Genomic DNA, 18,974 nt, shown 5'->3' on the forward strand with positions numbered 1-18,974 from the left:
GCCTTCTCAGCTGGCACGCACAAGATAATTACCAATTAGGGCTCAGTCCATCTGCTCCTGTGTGACACTGGGTTTCCCTTCCCTTTAATTAAACGTCTGTTGTGCTGCTCAATCAATTAGCTGAACAGCAGCACGGACACACGAGAGACCCCCAGACTGTGTGTATGTCTATATGGACTGCATAGATCGTCTCATTGTGCCGATGTGCGTCATGCAGTCCTGTCGTCACATTGCTAATATATTTTTTTTCCTCCCCCTCCTTTTTATATAACTGTACTCTCTTGCCAATATTTAACATATGCCTCCATTTCTGTTCTCCTATCTCAATGACATAGGGAATTTACAGGCGTCGTATAATCTTTTCCATAAATCTCAGCAGGAGAGAAAAAAAGTAACGAAAGTAAATTTTTTATTTCAACTATTACTGCCCTTCTTTCCATGGTGCAGTGGTATTTAGGCTGCCCAATGCCAGGTGGATGCTGCATATGCAGGTACTTCCATGTTTTATTACATTTCTAGGTCTTGAAACGCCGTTCTAGGGGTCATGTATTAAATGGTCACAAATTGGATATAAGAACATAGAGAAATGATATGCATCAAGTTTATAATACAGTTTGACACATTTATATAAAGAACATTTTTAACTTTGAGTCAAATATGAATTTTGTTTGTATTTTAGGGAACTGAGTAAAAAGATAATATACAGTGTTTGTTGTGATTTTAAGCAGCACCGTATATGATCTAAGTCTTGTTGATACTTTGATGTAAATTGATTAATAGGGACATTAAGAAACTCTGATTTAATACACAAAAGCAGGTTTAATTTTGGCTCAGCTCTACCACCTTGTGTTCCTGTTAGACCATGGCTGACAGTAGACACTGCTGAATTCCTTCTGAAGCCAAAACATGGAGGAGGAGAGCTATGATGAGCCAATCCTTTGTCTCCATACCCTGCACTAATCCCCCTCTGTATACACTTTATCCCTCTGATGGTGCTTGCAGGCTTAGTATTGAAATAATTGTTTGTAAAAGGGATGATTCTATTCTGCTTACTTGACAGTCCCTTAGAAAGTGAATGGAGCGGTGGCCGAGCATGGGCAGTGGGGCACTCTGTGACCCCCTTTCTCGGGATGGGTGGAGATCCCAATGGTTGGACCCCCACCGATCCTGTAGATAAGTGATTATATGCTTGATAAAAAAAACGAAAAAGAGAGAGACGGCTCTCCTCTAAGGTGATAACGTACAAATATGGTAGGTAAATTAGTCGGGGGGTGATGTGGTAGGACTCACCTGTTTAAGTTGTGCAAGATCGTCAACACAACTTAACTTTGTTGCTTGTCAGGTGCTTATCCACCTTTTGGTCTCGTTCACACTGTGCTAGCCTCTGGAGCTGAACCACGATGGGTGTCTCCGACACTGGAGCCTCTTTCTTGTGGTCTTTTTGAATGAAGAAACTTTGGAAGAAAAATGCTCCTTACACCGGGCGCTCTAGTGTGAGTGGTTCACTGATTCCACGGAGTCATTGGTATGAATTTGCAGCAAATCCTTTTATTACTTTTATAATTTGTTCTCCAATAAACCTTTTTAATTCATACCAATGACTCTGGAATCGGTGATCCACTCACACTAGAGCGCCCGGTGTAAGGAGCATTTTTCTTCCAAAGTTTCTTCATAAGTGATTATATGATGAAGGGAAACCCCTTTTAAGTTCAAAATTGTCTTGGTGTTTAAGGGGTTAACTATGGGTCCAAAATTAAAGTTTCGCCATAAAATGTTTAAATCTGTACACCGACAAACTACTATAATCATACTAGAGATTAGGAAAAAAGGTCCGTCCATTTGAATGGCTGTAATACTACATTTTCCCTGCAGTGGAAGAGAGATAGAAGATATGCTGTGTTTTTTTTAAGTAGAATCTGTCACTTCTCCTGACATGTCTATTTTAGTAAAAACTTGTATTCCTCATGAAATGACAATTCTGGAGCATCTGTTCATAGAGCTCTGTGTTATTCCGTTCCTCTGTTATTCTTTCTACAAATTTATGAATAAATTGACAAGTGGGTGTTACCAGTTGGGGGGTGTCCCTACACAGCCTGACTGTCCAATCAGTGATGACTGAGTGAGACTGTGTAGAGACGCCCCTTTCACAAGGGAAATGGTAACACCCAGTTGTCAATTTATTCATGAAATTATAGTAGGAATAACAGAGCAACGGCACAACACTGTTCTAAGAAAAGATGCTCCAGAATTGTGATATTAGGAGGAATACAAGTATTTACTAAAACAGGTATGTCATGAGAACTGACAGCACCTCCTTTTTAAAAACCAAAAAACAAAGCCCTATGGAACCCTTAATTTTACTGAGGATCTATACAGTATTTATAACTAATCTAGTTCTAACTAATTAAGCTTTCTTTTTTTTTTTCCGTCAAACATATAATAAAATGACCCTATAAATAAGGTGGACACTCATAGTAAATAAAATTGTAAACAATAAAGGTTTTTAGTACAATATGAGATCACAAACCATGCAAAAAAGAAGTAGAATTACTACAATGACCAAAATATAATGTGTGTGTGTGTGTGTATATAATATAATATAATATTTTATATATATATATATATATATATATATATATATATATATATATATATTTATTTATTTTTTATTTATTTTTATTTATTTTTGTCACGGCATGCCAAAATATTAGTACCTAGAGCATTAAATATTTACTTGAAGGAAAAATCCAGTATCTTCTGGTACATGCTAGATACACGTGAGAAGATACATTGGTAATCTCAGACCACCCTGCATTTTGTTACTAGTAATATGTCCCCAGCATTTTCAGCAAGCTGCCATTGATTTTAATTAGGTCTTTGCTTAGAATGTTGGGTCAGAAATCTTTGAGACGTGCCGAAGGGGTTTAAGCTCTCTATAGAGCTCATTAATTCTGGAAATCAATGGTGTCGCAGACTTCACCCTTGTGATCTTTTCCCATGTATCTATAAAATATCTGAAGATAATTTCGATTGGATTTCCCCTTTAAGCTACTCCAGGTCAAATGAATCCGGTTCATATAGCAATAAAACAATAGCAATAAAACCTACAAACAAGTGAATAATAAACATATTCGTAAATATGTAAAATGACACAAAATTAATATTCGGAAATGATTAATACATGAACAACTTGTGCCACCAATTTTTTGTAAGTATAAACAAATGCCCAACGACTTATGACCTGCTATATGAAGACACATAAGTGATTCTGGAGCCTAAGCATGGCTGGTCCAGAAGAAAAATCCGGATGCATTTCACTATTAGATCTAATAGATGTAGACGCCCATGCTTTGTACCTTTTCCCGATTTAGCAGCCCCTATGTCCTAGTACATAGCACTAAATATAGATTCTATTGAGGATTTCAGGGACTTTTTGTTGGTCCTCTGGTATATGACTGTATCGGCGTTGTATGTGCTTGTTTTCAGTTCTCACGTTGATCATTTGCAGTCTCTATGAAACCAAAGCAGCATCTGAAGATGTGACAAGGCTGTCACCGGTGCCTCCTGACCCAGGCTGACAGCTGGCACCTCTCCTATTGGGGGATTGTTGGTGTGTCAATCACTGCAATGTGTAGGAAACAATGAAAGTGTCAAAGAACAAAACGGAACTGCAGACAGAATGTAAAACCCCCTGTCCCTTCCACCCCCCTCTATTGACTCAGTCTGCTTCTCTGTCTATCTTATGTTCATGTTTGTGCGTGAGTATATTGTACATAAATATGGGAGGGGTTTTATTTTACGGAGAATTTTGCATAGATTACATAATAGACCATGCAGGAATAGGCAATAAATAAAAATTATATATAGGTTGCATCTTGGAGTTAATGGGAAGATATGAAGATAATGTCAACATTATCTCGAAAATTTGTATAGTAACTAGACGAATATGTTTCTAAATTAACACTAACAGAATATATCATGTTGTATTATATAAATGAATCCTACAGCGATAACAGCTGAGTGCATGGGCTGGACCATGATGACTTCCATTCAACCCCTTGGTGCCATCTACTGTATATTCACGGTGCTGGCGCTAGATAGTTAAGGCCATGCGCAGTAAGGGTATGTTCACACGCAGAGTCAAAAACGTCTCAAAATACGGAGCTGTTTTCAGGAGAAAACAGCTCCTGATTTTCGAAAGTTTTTTTGTGCCACTCGCGATTTTCGTTGTGTTTTTTATGGCCGTTTTTGGAGCTTTTTTCACTAGTCTATGGAAAACTGCTCCAAAAACGTCCTAAGAAGTGTGCTTCACTTCTTTTTCGTGGCCGTTTTTTTACGCGTAAAAAAAACACAGCGAAAAACGGTCCGATTCCGCTTCCGACTTTTCGCCCGTTTACGGGCCGAAAATAGGCCGTGTGTACATACCCAAAAAGTTTGGAAGCAGGAGCTTGCGCCTGCACCATCCTCCGCTAGTAGCCGCTGTATGTTACAGCTGACACTCTGCTGCAACAGCTGGGATCAGAGGAAACTCTGATCCTGACTGTTTAACCCGTCAGATTCTGTTGTCAATAGAGCACATTGTGAAATGTGCAGAATTGGGTTATCACAAGGTCATTTTAAAACATGTTTGTATGTTGCCACGTCTTAAGAAGTTTTACCATGTATGACTTTCTTAAGGGCATGTTCACACTGCGGATACGCGGCATAAAAGTAAACCGCGTAACCACCCTGGAGCCCGCAGTGAATTCTGGCCCAAAAAACGACACAAAATTGTGGTGCAGTTTTTCAGCCGGAAGGTACGCTACGGAAAACAGCGCTAAAAAAAAAGCCTATACTTACCCATAGTCATGGTGACGCGTCCCTTTGACGTCCTGCAGCCCAGCCTCCTGGGGTGATGTTTCATCCCATGTGACCAGCCTGTGATTGGAGTTGCAATTTTCCACCGAAAACCCCCCGCAACATCTGCTATTTGTTGCGGGTTTTACCTCCCCTTTGGATTCAATAGGTAACGTCCACAACAAAAAAAAAAAAACATTCCGCTGCGGATTTAAAAAATGCGCCGCAAGTCAATTTATGATGTTTTTTCTGTTTGTGTTTTTTTTTTTATGCGGTGTGTGAATGAGATTTGTTCAAATCTCATCCACTCTGCTACCACTGTATTACGCTGCAGATTTTTTGTAATGCAATATGTTGCAAAAAATCTGCAGTATATACGGTACGTGTGAACATACCCTAATTCTGCTGTGTGTGTGATCAGAGAATTAAACCCTACAATCTCCATCATAAAATGGTTTGTGAATGTTCTCCATTTTTGTATGTTTAAGAGCATCTGTCACACCAAAAACTTCAATCTTGACTATCCATGCTATATGCCCATGACCATCATCTTATGTCATTCATGTAAGGTGTTTATCCTTTGCTTTATTTGCAAGTTACCACCACATCAGTCATTTGTTAATGTGTTACCCATAAATGCCAAGAGATTGGAATCTCCAGATGCCAAACTTTTCCTGGACTAGGTAGTACTTCATCCTTAACGGGATTGTCTTACCAGCGCAACCCCTGTCTATGTGCCCTATTAGCCATTGTCTGCATGTAATATACCACATTGCAGGTTTCTGTAAATGGACCCACCTCTCTTGGTAAGATAACTCTTGTAAATGAAGTTTGCCTTTGGCTGCTTCCATTCCCTAAGCTGAGCTTCTGCATCCAGATGTATCCAAAGATGTCCATGGATGTAAGTGTTATCATTAGAATTATCTAGGACAACGTCTGATGGATGCGGATTCCAGCTCGGGGACCTGCACCTACGTTAAGAACGGGGTACCCCTGAACCCTATCCCACCCGTTAATGCAGCCGCCTAATCAAGGTTAAAGAGGATCTGTCACTAGTTTAGTAATGCCCTATCTCCTCGCTAATCTAATTGGCGCTGTCAACCTGATCATACTGGTGATAATTGTGTCTGAAAACGTTTATTATTTTCAAAGTTTTGAGCTTTTTTTTTCTAAATATGTATCTATACTTGACAAATTGGTGTCAACGACAGCGATTCTCCTGCGGTGAAGCTACCTCACAGCCTCTGACGCTGTCCTATCAGCATGAAGCTGGTTCACACCGTTTGAGAGACTGAGGCTGGAGGGAAGGGGAATTACTTCAAATAGCCATATCTCCGGCTGTGGACCACCTAGAACAGCGCTTCTGTTGTCATATGACAGATGATTCAGATGGCACCACATTGCAGTTCTAGCTGTGAAACAACCGGAGATATCACCTGTTGAAAAAAACAGTCGGGAATGGAAGCTGTATACCATAGGATCAGGCTGTGTTGCTGGGCAGGAAAGCGGGAGGAGCTGTATGCTAATTGGACAGCATCATACAGAGAACTACACCGCCCAGAGTGAAAAGTCACATCCTATTTGGCAAGTATAGCCAAATTAGCATATTTAGAAAAATGCTCATAACTTTGAAAATAATACAAGTTAAAAAAAAAAAAAAAATCACACTGTAGTTATCAGCATCACAGCGCCTATTAGATTAGTTTGGAGATAGGGAATTATAAAACTAGTGGCAGATCCTCTTTAAGAATGAATGGAGAAGTGGCCCCGTCTTTTCTATGGGAGTTGCTGGAACAGCCGAGCAAGCATTCTCTGCTGTTTCAGTAAGGGTATGTTCACACGTGCACGTCCGTTACGGCCGAAATTATGGGGCTGTTTTCAGGAGAAAACAGCCCCGTCATTTCAGCCGTAACAGCATGTGCAGGCGCTTGAACGCCGCGTCCATTACGGATGTAATTGGCGCTGCTTTTCATTGGAGTCAATGAATAACGGCTCCAATTACATCCCAAGAAGTGACAGGACACTTCTTTGGCGCGGGCGTCTATTTACGCGCCGTCTTTTGACAGCGACGTCTAAATATACGCCTCGTGTGAACAGACAAACGTCAGCCCATTGCTTTCAATGGGCAGATGTTTGTCAACGCATTCAAGCCGTAATTTCGGACGTAATTCCAGGCGTAAAACACCCGAATTACGTCCGTAATTTGGCCGTGTGAACATACCCTAACTCTCAGAAGCCACTTTACATGTATTTTTCTCAGCCACTAGTAAAGTATGAAAATAAAATTTTTGCATGGCAGAAATTATTCGTGTTTTGGCAAATATCTTCTCTTGTATGGCCGTTTTCTTGATCTATTAGTACACTCATTTAGGGGTGGTGTAATCTTTAACGGCCAGCATAAAGTGAGTGTCCCCTTTTTATGGAGCTTTGTTTCTATAAAACCGAGGTCCGATCACTACTAAGATGTGTTGAGAAATGATTGAGCTCAGACATTTTGACCTATTGAGATTAAAAGTTCAATGAAACTATATTCACTCAGTATGCGTACTGCAGTAGTGTGTGTGTTTTCACTCTCTTGTAGCTGATATATCACGTATACATACTAAGTAAATAAAGATCCATTAAACGTTGAATTAGATGCCATTACCACCTTTTGGGATTTCTTGGGTTTTTAGTTGATCCAGTCCTGTGGGTACTTTGTACTCTTTAAAAGTGATTACAATATTGTATATTTGTGCTGCTTGTTTCTCGATTTTGTGAATAGCTTATAGGAATTAAGGTAGTCTTCTTTCAGCCATCTGGTTTTAGGAGTCAAAGGTGAAGATCCAGAGGAACATGAATTCATAGAATACATGAGGAACTGGGATATTTGTGTCATTCACCAGATATGTAAGGTGAGTGACTGAAATCTGTGATGGTTATATTCATCAGTCATACAATAATAATTTTTATTAGAATTCTGGAGGTCATTTATTTTCTATTTTAGATTAATACTATAGTATAAATATATTTTAGGATGATGTGATTTTGTGATTTGCTATGTGAAAGTGTACCCAAGGCTCTGTTCACACAGTATTTATGAATGGCAAGAATAGAAGTCTATAGAACTATTCAACCCATCAAATATACCGGAACCCCAACGAACACTAGACGGAACCCCACTAAAGTCATTGGGGTATTTGCCCTATTCGCCGATATTCCTTTGTAAATGGATCCGGCATAGCTGTTATGACTTGGTTAGAAACTGAAGCCATGACACTACTGTGAACAGAGCCGAAGGGTTCCTGCACACGGCAGAGCTATGTGCACAGAGCCTGTACAACAGTACACCAAGACCGCACAGCTCTGTACTAGGAAGCCATACGGCCTTGGTGTTCTGCTGTACAGGCGCCGTATGCACGGAAATATTATTTTCTAGAGACAATGCTTCTAGGGAATTCCACAATTTGTGTTTTTTCTGTGGATTCGTTTGGAATCCAACAGAAAAAAACTTCCGGATAATATCTGAGGCATACGTAGATGCAGTAGAGGCCCCATGCACATCCATGGAAGCCTTATTATGGCTCTGTACAAAACAGAGATGGAATACAGCCGAGTTTATGAGCCCTTAGGCCCCATGCACACGACCGTGTTCGGTCCGTGATATACGGTCCGCATGTCGGCTGCATGTCCCGGACCGAACACAGTGCAGGGAGTCGGGCTCCTAGCATCACACTTATCTATGACGATAGGGGTCACTGCCTGTCCGCGGAACTACTGTCCCGTACTGTAATCATGTTTTAGTGTGTGACAGTAGTTACGTGGATAGGCAGTGACACCTAGCGTCATAGATAAGTATGATGCTAGGAGCCCGGCTCCCTGTACTTTGTACGGTCCGGGACAAGCGGCCGACATGCGGACCGTATATCACGGACCGAACACGGTCGTGTGCATCAGGCCTTATACTTGACAACGATGTTAACGGTAAACTACATGATTTCTGTGGTCGGCAAATAATAATATTGCCCTAAAAAATATAAATAGTGAAATAGCAAAATCAATGTTATTTAACAGTTCTATAAAGTATGCAGCACTGATAATGAAAAGTTACTGAAACTTCCTGCAAATGGAGACCTTTCTTATGCAAATATGTGCTGATGCACAGCAGGCGTCCAGAGTCTTTCACCATTTAAATTACCCTCTCTCCGGTGTTAAACGCCTATACAATATACTGAAAATATATTATGATTTGTGTAGCTTAGCATCGGCAATTATTGTATATGTACATTAATGTTCAAATAAAGTCAACTAGGTATAAAAATGTAATTTATTGTTAGATATTTAGCATTTAAATCGGATATATATTTATATATTTTTTTAAAGTATATCTCCACCTGACATCAGGCATGGAGAAACGCTTCTGCATGCTTGTCGGTACAGTTGCCGTGGCAACCATACGACTCCCGAAGAGTATGACGCACGGGTCCTGTTAATTAGGATTGGACCGTTGCACAATATTCTCCAGGAGTCGTACGGTTGCTGCGTAAGCTGTACCACACGGCGTCGGGTGGGGTTTTACAAGTGGAGGTATTCTTTAATGTGAAGAGATCTCAGAAAGGGGCGGAGGATATTTTCTTTTTAAAATTATTAAACCGAGATCTAAGCAAAATCTAAGGCCGAGATGAGACTGGACGTTTCACTGTATTTTTTTTCCAAATGTTGCCGTTGCAACTTCCAGCGCGGATACACACACTAACTGCAGTCGCCTTTCCGCCCGGGCGCTTCTTCACTTAGTGGATGTCGCTACTGCTGTAGCAGAAATAGCGGCTGCTAGCAGTGACACCGGGCATGGGGGCGCTAGCGCCGCTAGCAGCTGCTGCGGCTGCTACAGCGGTAGCGACGGCACTATAGCAGAGCAGGCACCACTGTAGCTCCCTGAAGGAGCGGAATCCCCGTGTGGCCGGGGATATTCCGCTCCTGGAGTGCAGCTTGATGTTTCTGTCCATATATGGACAGTGACATCAGGGGAAACTCCTGAAGCAAAAACCCCGGTCACAGCATTGCAGACGCTATGACCGGGGATTCCACTCCAGGAGAAGACCATAACGTCATGGACAGAGACGGCAGGAGTTCTCCTGGAGTGGAATCGACGGTCACAGCGTCCGCAACGCTGTGGACAGGGATTCCGCTTCAGGAGTTTTCCCTGATGTCACTGTCCATATATGGACAGAGGCATCCAGGAGCGGAATCCCCGGCCACACGGGGATTCCGCTCCTTCAGGGAGCAGTGGCGCGATCTATACTGGAAGGGGGGGTTTGCTATCTACAGGGGGGCTGTGGGCTGTGTGGCACTACCTACAAAAAAGGACAACTGTGCAGGAGCACACAATATACCCAGCTTTCCCGGCTATCAAATAAATGTGTGGCGCTCTTTACAGGGGGCCGTGTGGCGCTCTTTACAGGGGGCAGTGTGGCGCTCTTTACAGGGGGCCGTGTGGCGCTCTTTACAGGGGGCCGTGTGGCGCTCTTTACAGGGGGCCGTGTGGCGCACTCTACAGGGGGGCCGTGTGGCGCACTCTACAGGGGGGCCGTGTGGCGCACTCTACAGGGGGGCCGTGTGGCGCACTCTACAGGGGGGCCGTGTGGCGCACTCTACAGGGGGGCCGTGTGGCGCACTCTACAGGGGGGCCGTGTGGCGCACTCTACAGGGGGGCCGTGTGGCGCACTCTACAGGGGGGCCGTGTGGCGCACTCTACAGGGGGGCCGTGTGGCGCTCTTTACAGGGGGGCCGTGTGGCGCTCTTTACAAGAGGGCCGTGTGGCGCTATCTACAAGAGGGCCGTGTGGCGCTATCTACAAGAGGGCCGTGTGGCGCTATCTACAAGAGGGCCGTGTGGCGCTATCTACAGGGGGGCCGTGTGGCGCTATCTACAAGGGGGCCGTGTGGCGCTATCTACAGGGGGGCCGTGTGGCGCTCCCTACAGGGGGGCCGTGTGGCGCTCCCTACAAGGGGGCCGTGTGGCGCTCCCTACAGGGGGCCGTGTGGCGCTCCCTACAAGGGGGCAGTGTGGCGCTCCCTACAAGGGGGCAGTGTGGCGCTCCCTACAAGGGGGCAGTGTGGCGCTCCCTACAAGGGGGCAGTGTGGCGCTACCCACTAGGGGCAGTGTGGCGCTACCCACTAGGGGCTGTGTGGCGCTACAGGGGGAATCTGTGAGTGGTGGGCGGATGGTCATTTTACTGTGAGTGGTGGGCTGCTGGTCATTTTACTGTGAGTGGTGGGCTGCTGTTAATTTTACTGTGAGTGGGGGGCTGATGGTCTTCAAGTGGTTTCATCCTCTGACCTCCAATTGAAATTAATAGGAGGCAGAAAATACCTGCGGCGCCTGTTTGGAGCTTTTTTTCCTGCGTCTTTTGCATTCGCTCCAACAGCTTAAGAAAAAACACAAAAAAAAGGTCACACACGCTGTCAGTTGCTGAAGGAATTTTGAGGCAGATTTTTTTTTCCTTACAAAAACGTGTGTGAACATGCCCTACGAGTGTAGTGCTTGTTCTTAGCCGTTTTCTGTCTTTCTCAAAACAATTTTTAGTAGGGGGGCCCTGAGGAAATTTTATTTTTCCATTGCTGCCTCGAGTCCGAAAAGGTCGTGAAACTCTGTACTAGGCTACAGGGTCCCGTCATGGAGCAGCTCCGTTCGTCATGGGAACGGGGCCTAGGTGAGTATAATTTTTGTTTGAGGACACTGTCTACAAGTGGGAGGTGGGGGACTGTATGGCACTGTCTACAAGGGGGAGGTGGGGGGGGCTGTATGACACGATCTACAAAAAGGAGGTGGGGGATTATGGCACGGTCTACAGGGAGGCTATATGGCAAAATCTCCAGGGGGGCACTATACTATATGGGAGCCACTAAGCGGACATTATACTGTGTAGGGGTACTACAGGTGGCATAATACTGTGGGCACAATTAGAGGACAAAATACTGTGTCATTGAACGGGTTGTAATATATTATATTATTATTATTATACTGTGTATTATTATACACTAAAGGGGCATTATAATTTTTTTTATGGGGCATTTTTTTTTTAATGATGGGGTGGGGCACCGAAAGATCATTTCGCACAGGGCGCCATCTATCCTAGGGCCGGCCCTGCCTACACTTATACATTGTAGCCGACTAATGGACAGGAAAGAGATTTGTGTTGATGCAGATGTGTCTAGCTCACAGAGGATTGCCTAAAACCTCTCAACTGAGGAAAAACTTAGGTTTGTATGAGTTTACAGCATCTGGGTGTAAACGCAAAGATTTTCATTCACTGACAGCAAACAGGTCTTGAAAATGGTGAGGAACTCAAAGACAAAGTATATTAGAAAAGTTGCAGAACTTTTCACTATACAATGATGAAGCTTTGCTTACATAAATTTTGACATTCCTTTTCATATATGTCCTAGCTCTCATGCCCTTATAAAAGTTGTCGTAAGCTGTTTGATAAGTGGGGTGAAAGTCGGGACCCTCTTACAACTTCTTTACAAATCTTTGGCAGTGGCAGCATCGGACTTAGTAAAGATTTATCGGTGATAATTGACACTTTATTGATATTTTACACATATTTGGCTTCTGGTAGAAATAATCTGTGTGTGCTGGAAGGTGCGCTGCATACTACAGATTCTTATTCTCCCCTTTCTCATAGTCGCCATCCCTGCTGGAAGCTTTCTTTATCCCGACGAGCAGTATACTATCAGCAATGTGTTAGACCTGCCCAGTCTCTGACCTGTACACACTTTGCAGCCAATCACACAACAGCTTCATGACATTACAGGCCAATCAATTTAGGGCAGCGTCTGCTGCTACCAATGAGAATGCACCAGAATTACAAAGATACTGGTTCTATGATGTGATATAGAAGGGAAGCTCTCCTGGGACACAGATCATAGTGAGGAGATAATAGCAGAGCTAACCTAGACTGTAGCATCAAAACCCACGTTTATTACATTCATTATATGTGATAAAGTGGCGATTCTAATAGCGCATAGCAGAGAAGAACATGCTATTTTCTGCAATTTACAGGAGGAACATTTTTTTTTTTAATGTTAAGAAATAAAAACACGATTGCTAAATGGAGTATGGCGAATTCCCAGGATATGCCATAAAGGTCTGAAAATGTGGGACTCGGCTCTGGGACCTGCACCTATCTCTAGTAACCAGGCTCAGGCTCGGCTCTTTCTGTAACTCCCACAGGATAAAAAACAGCCAAAAAGGCTTAGAAAACAAACAAGAAAGGACATGTTGCTTTTTTCCCGGTGATCAGCCAAAAGCTGCCCGGGAAAAAAAACAAAAACCATCTCTGCCTCCCATTGTAAGCAATGGGGGCGATTTCTGACGGTTTTGTGCGCTGATTACGATGCAATTTTTTTGCCTCAAAATCAGTGCCAAAAAATCACTGCGTGAACTGACCCTAATACTCAAGAACCCAAACAGGTAATGTTTCCTTAAAGCGGTATTCCCATCTCAATCATTCATGGCATATCTACAGGATACAGCCAAATGTGTGTGTAGAATGGTAATAAGGTTTTCCTTTGAGAACTGCCAGATTAATGCCATGTAATTACAAGGGATACATTTGAATGTATATTAAATAGAGCTATACATTTCTTCAGTTTTTATGTAAAATACTTTGCAGCTTCTTATATTATTGTACATACCTCCTTTCTGTAGCTTGTTCTGCAGCTATACCATAAAGAGGTTTAGTCCAGTGCGCCCGACATCTACATTGGCAACTTCTTTAAGTGTAAAACATGTTCCTTTTTTTTTTTTTGGGGGGGGGGGGCTCTATTTTCTAAAATATTTTGGAATGGTAATGTTGCACCCCCTGGTGGTCTTAAACTGCTCTGAACCGCCTTGGGTACAGATTCTTTCCTCTAACCTCTGTCTTGTCATCAGTTCAGCCAGTCAGCAATTATATATATTTTTTTTCTTTTTAAATGTTCTTCGCCATAATAAGTGTTGGGCTCTATTTATATTTGAATGGGTTGTGCTTTTTTTTTATTTTTCCAAAAACAAAAATTTGAAAGAACTAGGCTACAAGCTGAAGGGAAGGACCAACAAGGTTGTATTCTCAGGAATACTGCCTGTGCCATGCGCATCACAGGAAAGACCGGGGGTGCTCAGGGAGTTAAATGCATGGCTTAAGTCTTGGTGTAGAGGAGAAGGCTTTGGGTTCCTAGAGCACTGGGCTCATTGGGGGTACAAACTGTATTCTGCAGATTTGCACCTGAATGGAAGGGGGTCCGCTGTGCTGGGGAAGAGAATTGAAGCTGGGGTGGCGGAGTATTTAAACTAGGGCTGAGGAGGGAAGTCAATGTAGAAAATAAAAGGGTAGTCAGGTTAGAGAGGGGTCAGACTATATTGGTGGGGGGAGAAATAGACTGTGGGGAGAGGACTAGGATAAGGAGATCCATGTGTTACAAAACATTGAAAATAAAAATGCCCAAATAACATCAAATAAGCACATTTCTGATACCGAACGTGAGAATTTGAAGTGCAAGTTAAAGTGAATGTTCACAAATGCCAGAAGTCTAGCAAGCAAAATGGGGGAGCTGGTGGCCTTGGTACTGGCAGAAAATATATATCTATTGGAAGTTGCTGAAACATGTCTGGACTCTTCACATGACTGGGCTATAAATCTACAGGTTTTTACACTGTTTCGGAAAGACCGGACGTATAGGAAAGGTGGTGGTGTATGTCTGTATGTGAGAAGCGATATGAAGGCAGTGGTGTATGTCTGTATGTGAGAAGTGATATGAAGGTGAGTGTGAAAGAGACAATAATGGTTGAAGATTGTGAGGAGGTTGAAACTTTGTGGGTGGAATTACAAAGGGAGGTAAACACTGAAAATATTACTTTTAGTGTAATCTATAGACCCCCCAATATAACTGAAATGGAAGGTCAGCTATATAAACAGATGGAGCGGGCTCTAGAGGCGGGTACAGTATACAGATAATGGCAGATTTTAATTTCCGGGATGTTAATTGGTGTCATGATTCCGCTTCAACTTCCAAGGGGAGAAATTTCCTCAACCTGTTGCGGAAAATTTTATGGGCCAGTTAGTGGAAGACCCGACTAGAGGTGAAGCTCTGTTGGATCTGGTCATTTCTAATAATACAGAGCTTGTTGGGAACTGTAAAAAACAAACACCGGCTGGGAGGGCAAAAATACTTAATTTTAAGAAGGCCAATTTCCCCAGGATGAGGGCTGCAATTCAGGATATAGACTGGGAAGAACTAATTTCAAATAAGGGTACAAATGATAAATGGGAAATCTTAAAATCCACATTGTATAATTATTGTACAAAATGTATTCCTATCGGTAACAAGTATAAAAGACTAAAATTAAACCCCCACATTGCTTACACCTTCTGTAAAAAGGGCAATACATGACAAAAAAGGCATTTGAAAAATACAAATCTGAGGGTACAGCTGTAGCCTTTGTAATATATAAAGAGCTTAAAATCAGCAAAAATACAAAATGAAAGGCAGGTGGCCAAGGATAGCAAAACAAATCCCAAAAAATTATTCAAGTATGTAAATGCAAAAAAGCCAAGGTGTGAACATGTAGGACCCCTAAGTAGTGGTAATGGGGAGTTGGTCACAGGGGATCAAGAGAAGGCAGAGTTACTAAATGGGTTCTTCAGCGCTGTATATACAACAGAAGAAAGAGCAGCTGATGTAGCCGCTGCCAGTGCTGTTAATACATCAACTACTATGGTTAATTGGCTGAATGTAGATATGGTCCAAGATAAGTTAAATAAAATAAATGTGCACAAGGCCCGGGACGATATGGGATGCACCTTAGAGTTCTTAAAGAGCTTAGTTCAGTTATTTCTGTCCCCCTCTTCATAATATGTCATAGTGACATGTCAGAAGTTTGGATTGGTGGGGTCCGAGCAGTGAGACCCCCACCAATCGCTAGAACGAAGCTATAGAGGATGGGATTAATAGCACTATTTCTATTTTTGCAGATGACACCAAGCTATGTAGTAATGTTCAGTCTATGAAAGATGTATGGAGTGTTTGGGCGTCCACTTGGCAAATTAGGTTTAATGTAGATAAATGTAAAATTATGCACGTGGGTACGAACAACCTGCATGCATCATATGTCCTAGGGGGAGCTACACTGGGGGAGTCACTTGTTGATAAGGATCTGGGGGTACTTGTAAATCATAAACTAAATAACAGCATGCAATGTCAATCAGCTGCTTCTAAGGCCAGCATGATCTTGTCGTGTATTCAAAGAGGCATGGACTCGCGGGACAGGGATGTAAGATTACCACTTTACAAAGCATTAGTGAGGCCTCATCTAGAAAAGGATGCCCTGGAGTTGGAAAAAATACAAAGAAGAGCAACAAATCTAATAAGGGGCATGGAGGATCTAAGTTATGAGGAAAGATTAAAAGAACTAAACCTATTTAGCCTTGAAAAAATACGACTAAGGGGCGACATGATTAACTTATATAAATATATGAGTGGCACATACAAAAAATATGGTGAAATCCTGTTCCATGTAAAACACCCTAAAAAAACAAGGGGGTACCCCCTCCGTCAGGAGAAGGATAGGTTCAATCTGCAGAGGCGACAAGCCTTCTTTATTATGAGAACTGTGAATTTATGGAATAGCCTACCGCAGGAGCTGGTCACAGCAGGGACAGTAGATGGCTTTAAAAAAAGGCTTCGATAATTTCCTGGAACAAAAAAAATATCAGCTCCTATGTCAATGTGTAGAAATTTTGTTTCATCCCTTCACTTTTTCCCATCCCTTGGTTGAACTTGATGGACGTGTATTTTTTTCAACCGTACTAACTCTGGAACGCTTCTCTAGTCCATGGCTGTGTCTGGCATTGCAGCTCAGTTCCACTGAAGTTAGTGGGGTTAAAGGGGTAATCACAAGAATAATAGTTATTACTTATCCACGGGATAGGTGATAAACATCTGAACGCTGGGGGCCCCAGTGTTGGGATACCTAGCAATCACTAGAACGAGGGTCCCAAGACCCCTCTTCCTCCGGACTGCACGATCAAAGTAAGGAGGAGCTTGAGCTTTGGGTGGCAGCCGAACTTTCACCCTGCTGCTCCATTGAATCCCATAGACTTTAAAAATGGAGCCGCACTGCGCATGCTTTACCGCCGCTCCGTTCAAAGTTATCCTCACTGCAGTGAGGAAGAACTGGGGTCTCGGGACCCCGGTTAAAGTGATCGATGGGGGTCCCAGCAGTGACGCACTACACGATCAGACATTTATCACCTATCCCATGGATAAGTGATAAATCTTAATCTTGGGAAAACCCCTCTAAGCTGCAATACCAGACATTTGCCCATGGACAGACACTTTTTTCCAATCTCGCACGACCTCTTTTATTTTATTTTTTAACATATTTTGTTGACTTTTTCAAAGCAAATGTTCCATACATACACGTATCATGCAATGGTCTGACGTTTTACAAAGTATGTTTGATACCTTATTTGAAAATACAATTAAATATCTAAACAAAACCTCTCCACAAGTGTGACTTTTTCATTTCAAAAGAATAAATTGCAATCCAAATATTTGCAATGGAGCATGGTTAGCGCCTTATTTCTCAATCGACCTCTTTTAGGCCAGGATCACACACAGTTTTGATGCAGTCCTTGTGGCAGTTCTTGGCTCAGTTTTTTTTTTGGGCCAAACACAGGAGTGGACACAAGTAAGTAGAGGCATCCGTGATTTCTTTATACCTTCTTCCTTTTGGATCTACTTCTGGCTTTGGCTCAAAAAACTCCACCAAAAACTGCATCAAAATTGTGTGTGTGATCCCGGCCTTAATTGCTTGTAATGCTTTTTTTGTCATGTCTTCCTTGTACAACCTTTCGAGAATTCTGGAATATTTTCTTGGACATATCCAACCCTTTCATGTCTATGATCTTACATGGCTTTTATAGAAATGGCTTGGGCTCATTTAAAATCCAAGCCCCAAGATGTTGGTAAGGTTCATGGTTATTGGCCGTCAGTGATCAACCCTTTGAGGGACACACTGTTAAAATCCATAATCAAAATAAAGATTCCTAGTGGGTAATCCGCTGGGCAAAGTCCCAATGACTCGGACGTCAGTGTATCTGCTAGATAGGCAATTATATGGACATGGATTACAAATGCCCTCTTCCAGAAAGTGATTTGTAACAAGGAACTCATCCATCTATGTTTACAGTGCTGCTATTATAAGTGACTTATGTAATATGTAATGACATGCCGCTCACCATCTTGCATACAGGACATTAGTGTGTCCTCATGTACATTTTAATTAGATCGTTTATAGTCAATATATTTCCATATCTATGAATAGGAAAAGATATTTTCATCTGGGTGGATACTAAAATTTTATATATATTTATTATGAACCTACATAGTTCCAATTTTATATAACCTATGATTCCCTGTAATCCAGTGTCAAGGAGGTGGTGCAGCATCAGAAGTGAATCAGCAGTTCTCCTTCCTTCACTTATCGATACTGATCTAGGGAGAGTTTTGTAGGTGATTTTTGGATTTTCTGACGTTATATAGTTTAGGCATTGTGTTTTAAAATTTGTGCAAATTTCTTACATACTTTGTGTATCGATTCCTCACAGTTTGGAGTATCTCTGCTTGATGTCAGTGAATGAAGGAGTCTTGCTTACATCTAGAGGCTGAAAACCTGTCTAGAAAAGGTATGTCCTCTAGTTCATGCCAGTAGTGGTGCCATAGAATACTCCTTTAAAGTGTAACTGCACTTTCATCAAACTTTTGATATGGTATAGAGACATTTTACATATGTTATAACAATTTGTGTTCGGATGACAATTTTTTTTAGTGTTTTCAAATAAATTTAGTGAAGTAGCAAGAGTTATTGTCACTTAATAACCTGTACTGACAATTCATATCCGACAATGCGATCGATTGGATCACAATAAATAATTAAATGTAAATCCAACCTTAGATATTCATATGTATATTACATTATATGGATGCTAATATGTTAATGAACATCAGGTATTTATGTGCTAAGCTAGGTATTCATACACAATTAGAATTAGTAACTAGATCAATCAACTGCAGATATCCTGCTTGCTGATGGTTTCCAGGTTGTAACAGGAAAA

This window comes from Rhinoderma darwinii, chromosome 13 (genome assembly GCF_050947455.1).
Source record: "Rhinoderma darwinii isolate aRhiDar2 chromosome 13, aRhiDar2.hap1, whole genome shotgun sequence".
In the NCBI taxonomy this organism is placed as follows: domain Eukaryota; kingdom Metazoa; phylum Chordata; class Amphibia; order Anura; family Rhinodermatidae; genus Rhinoderma; species Rhinoderma darwinii.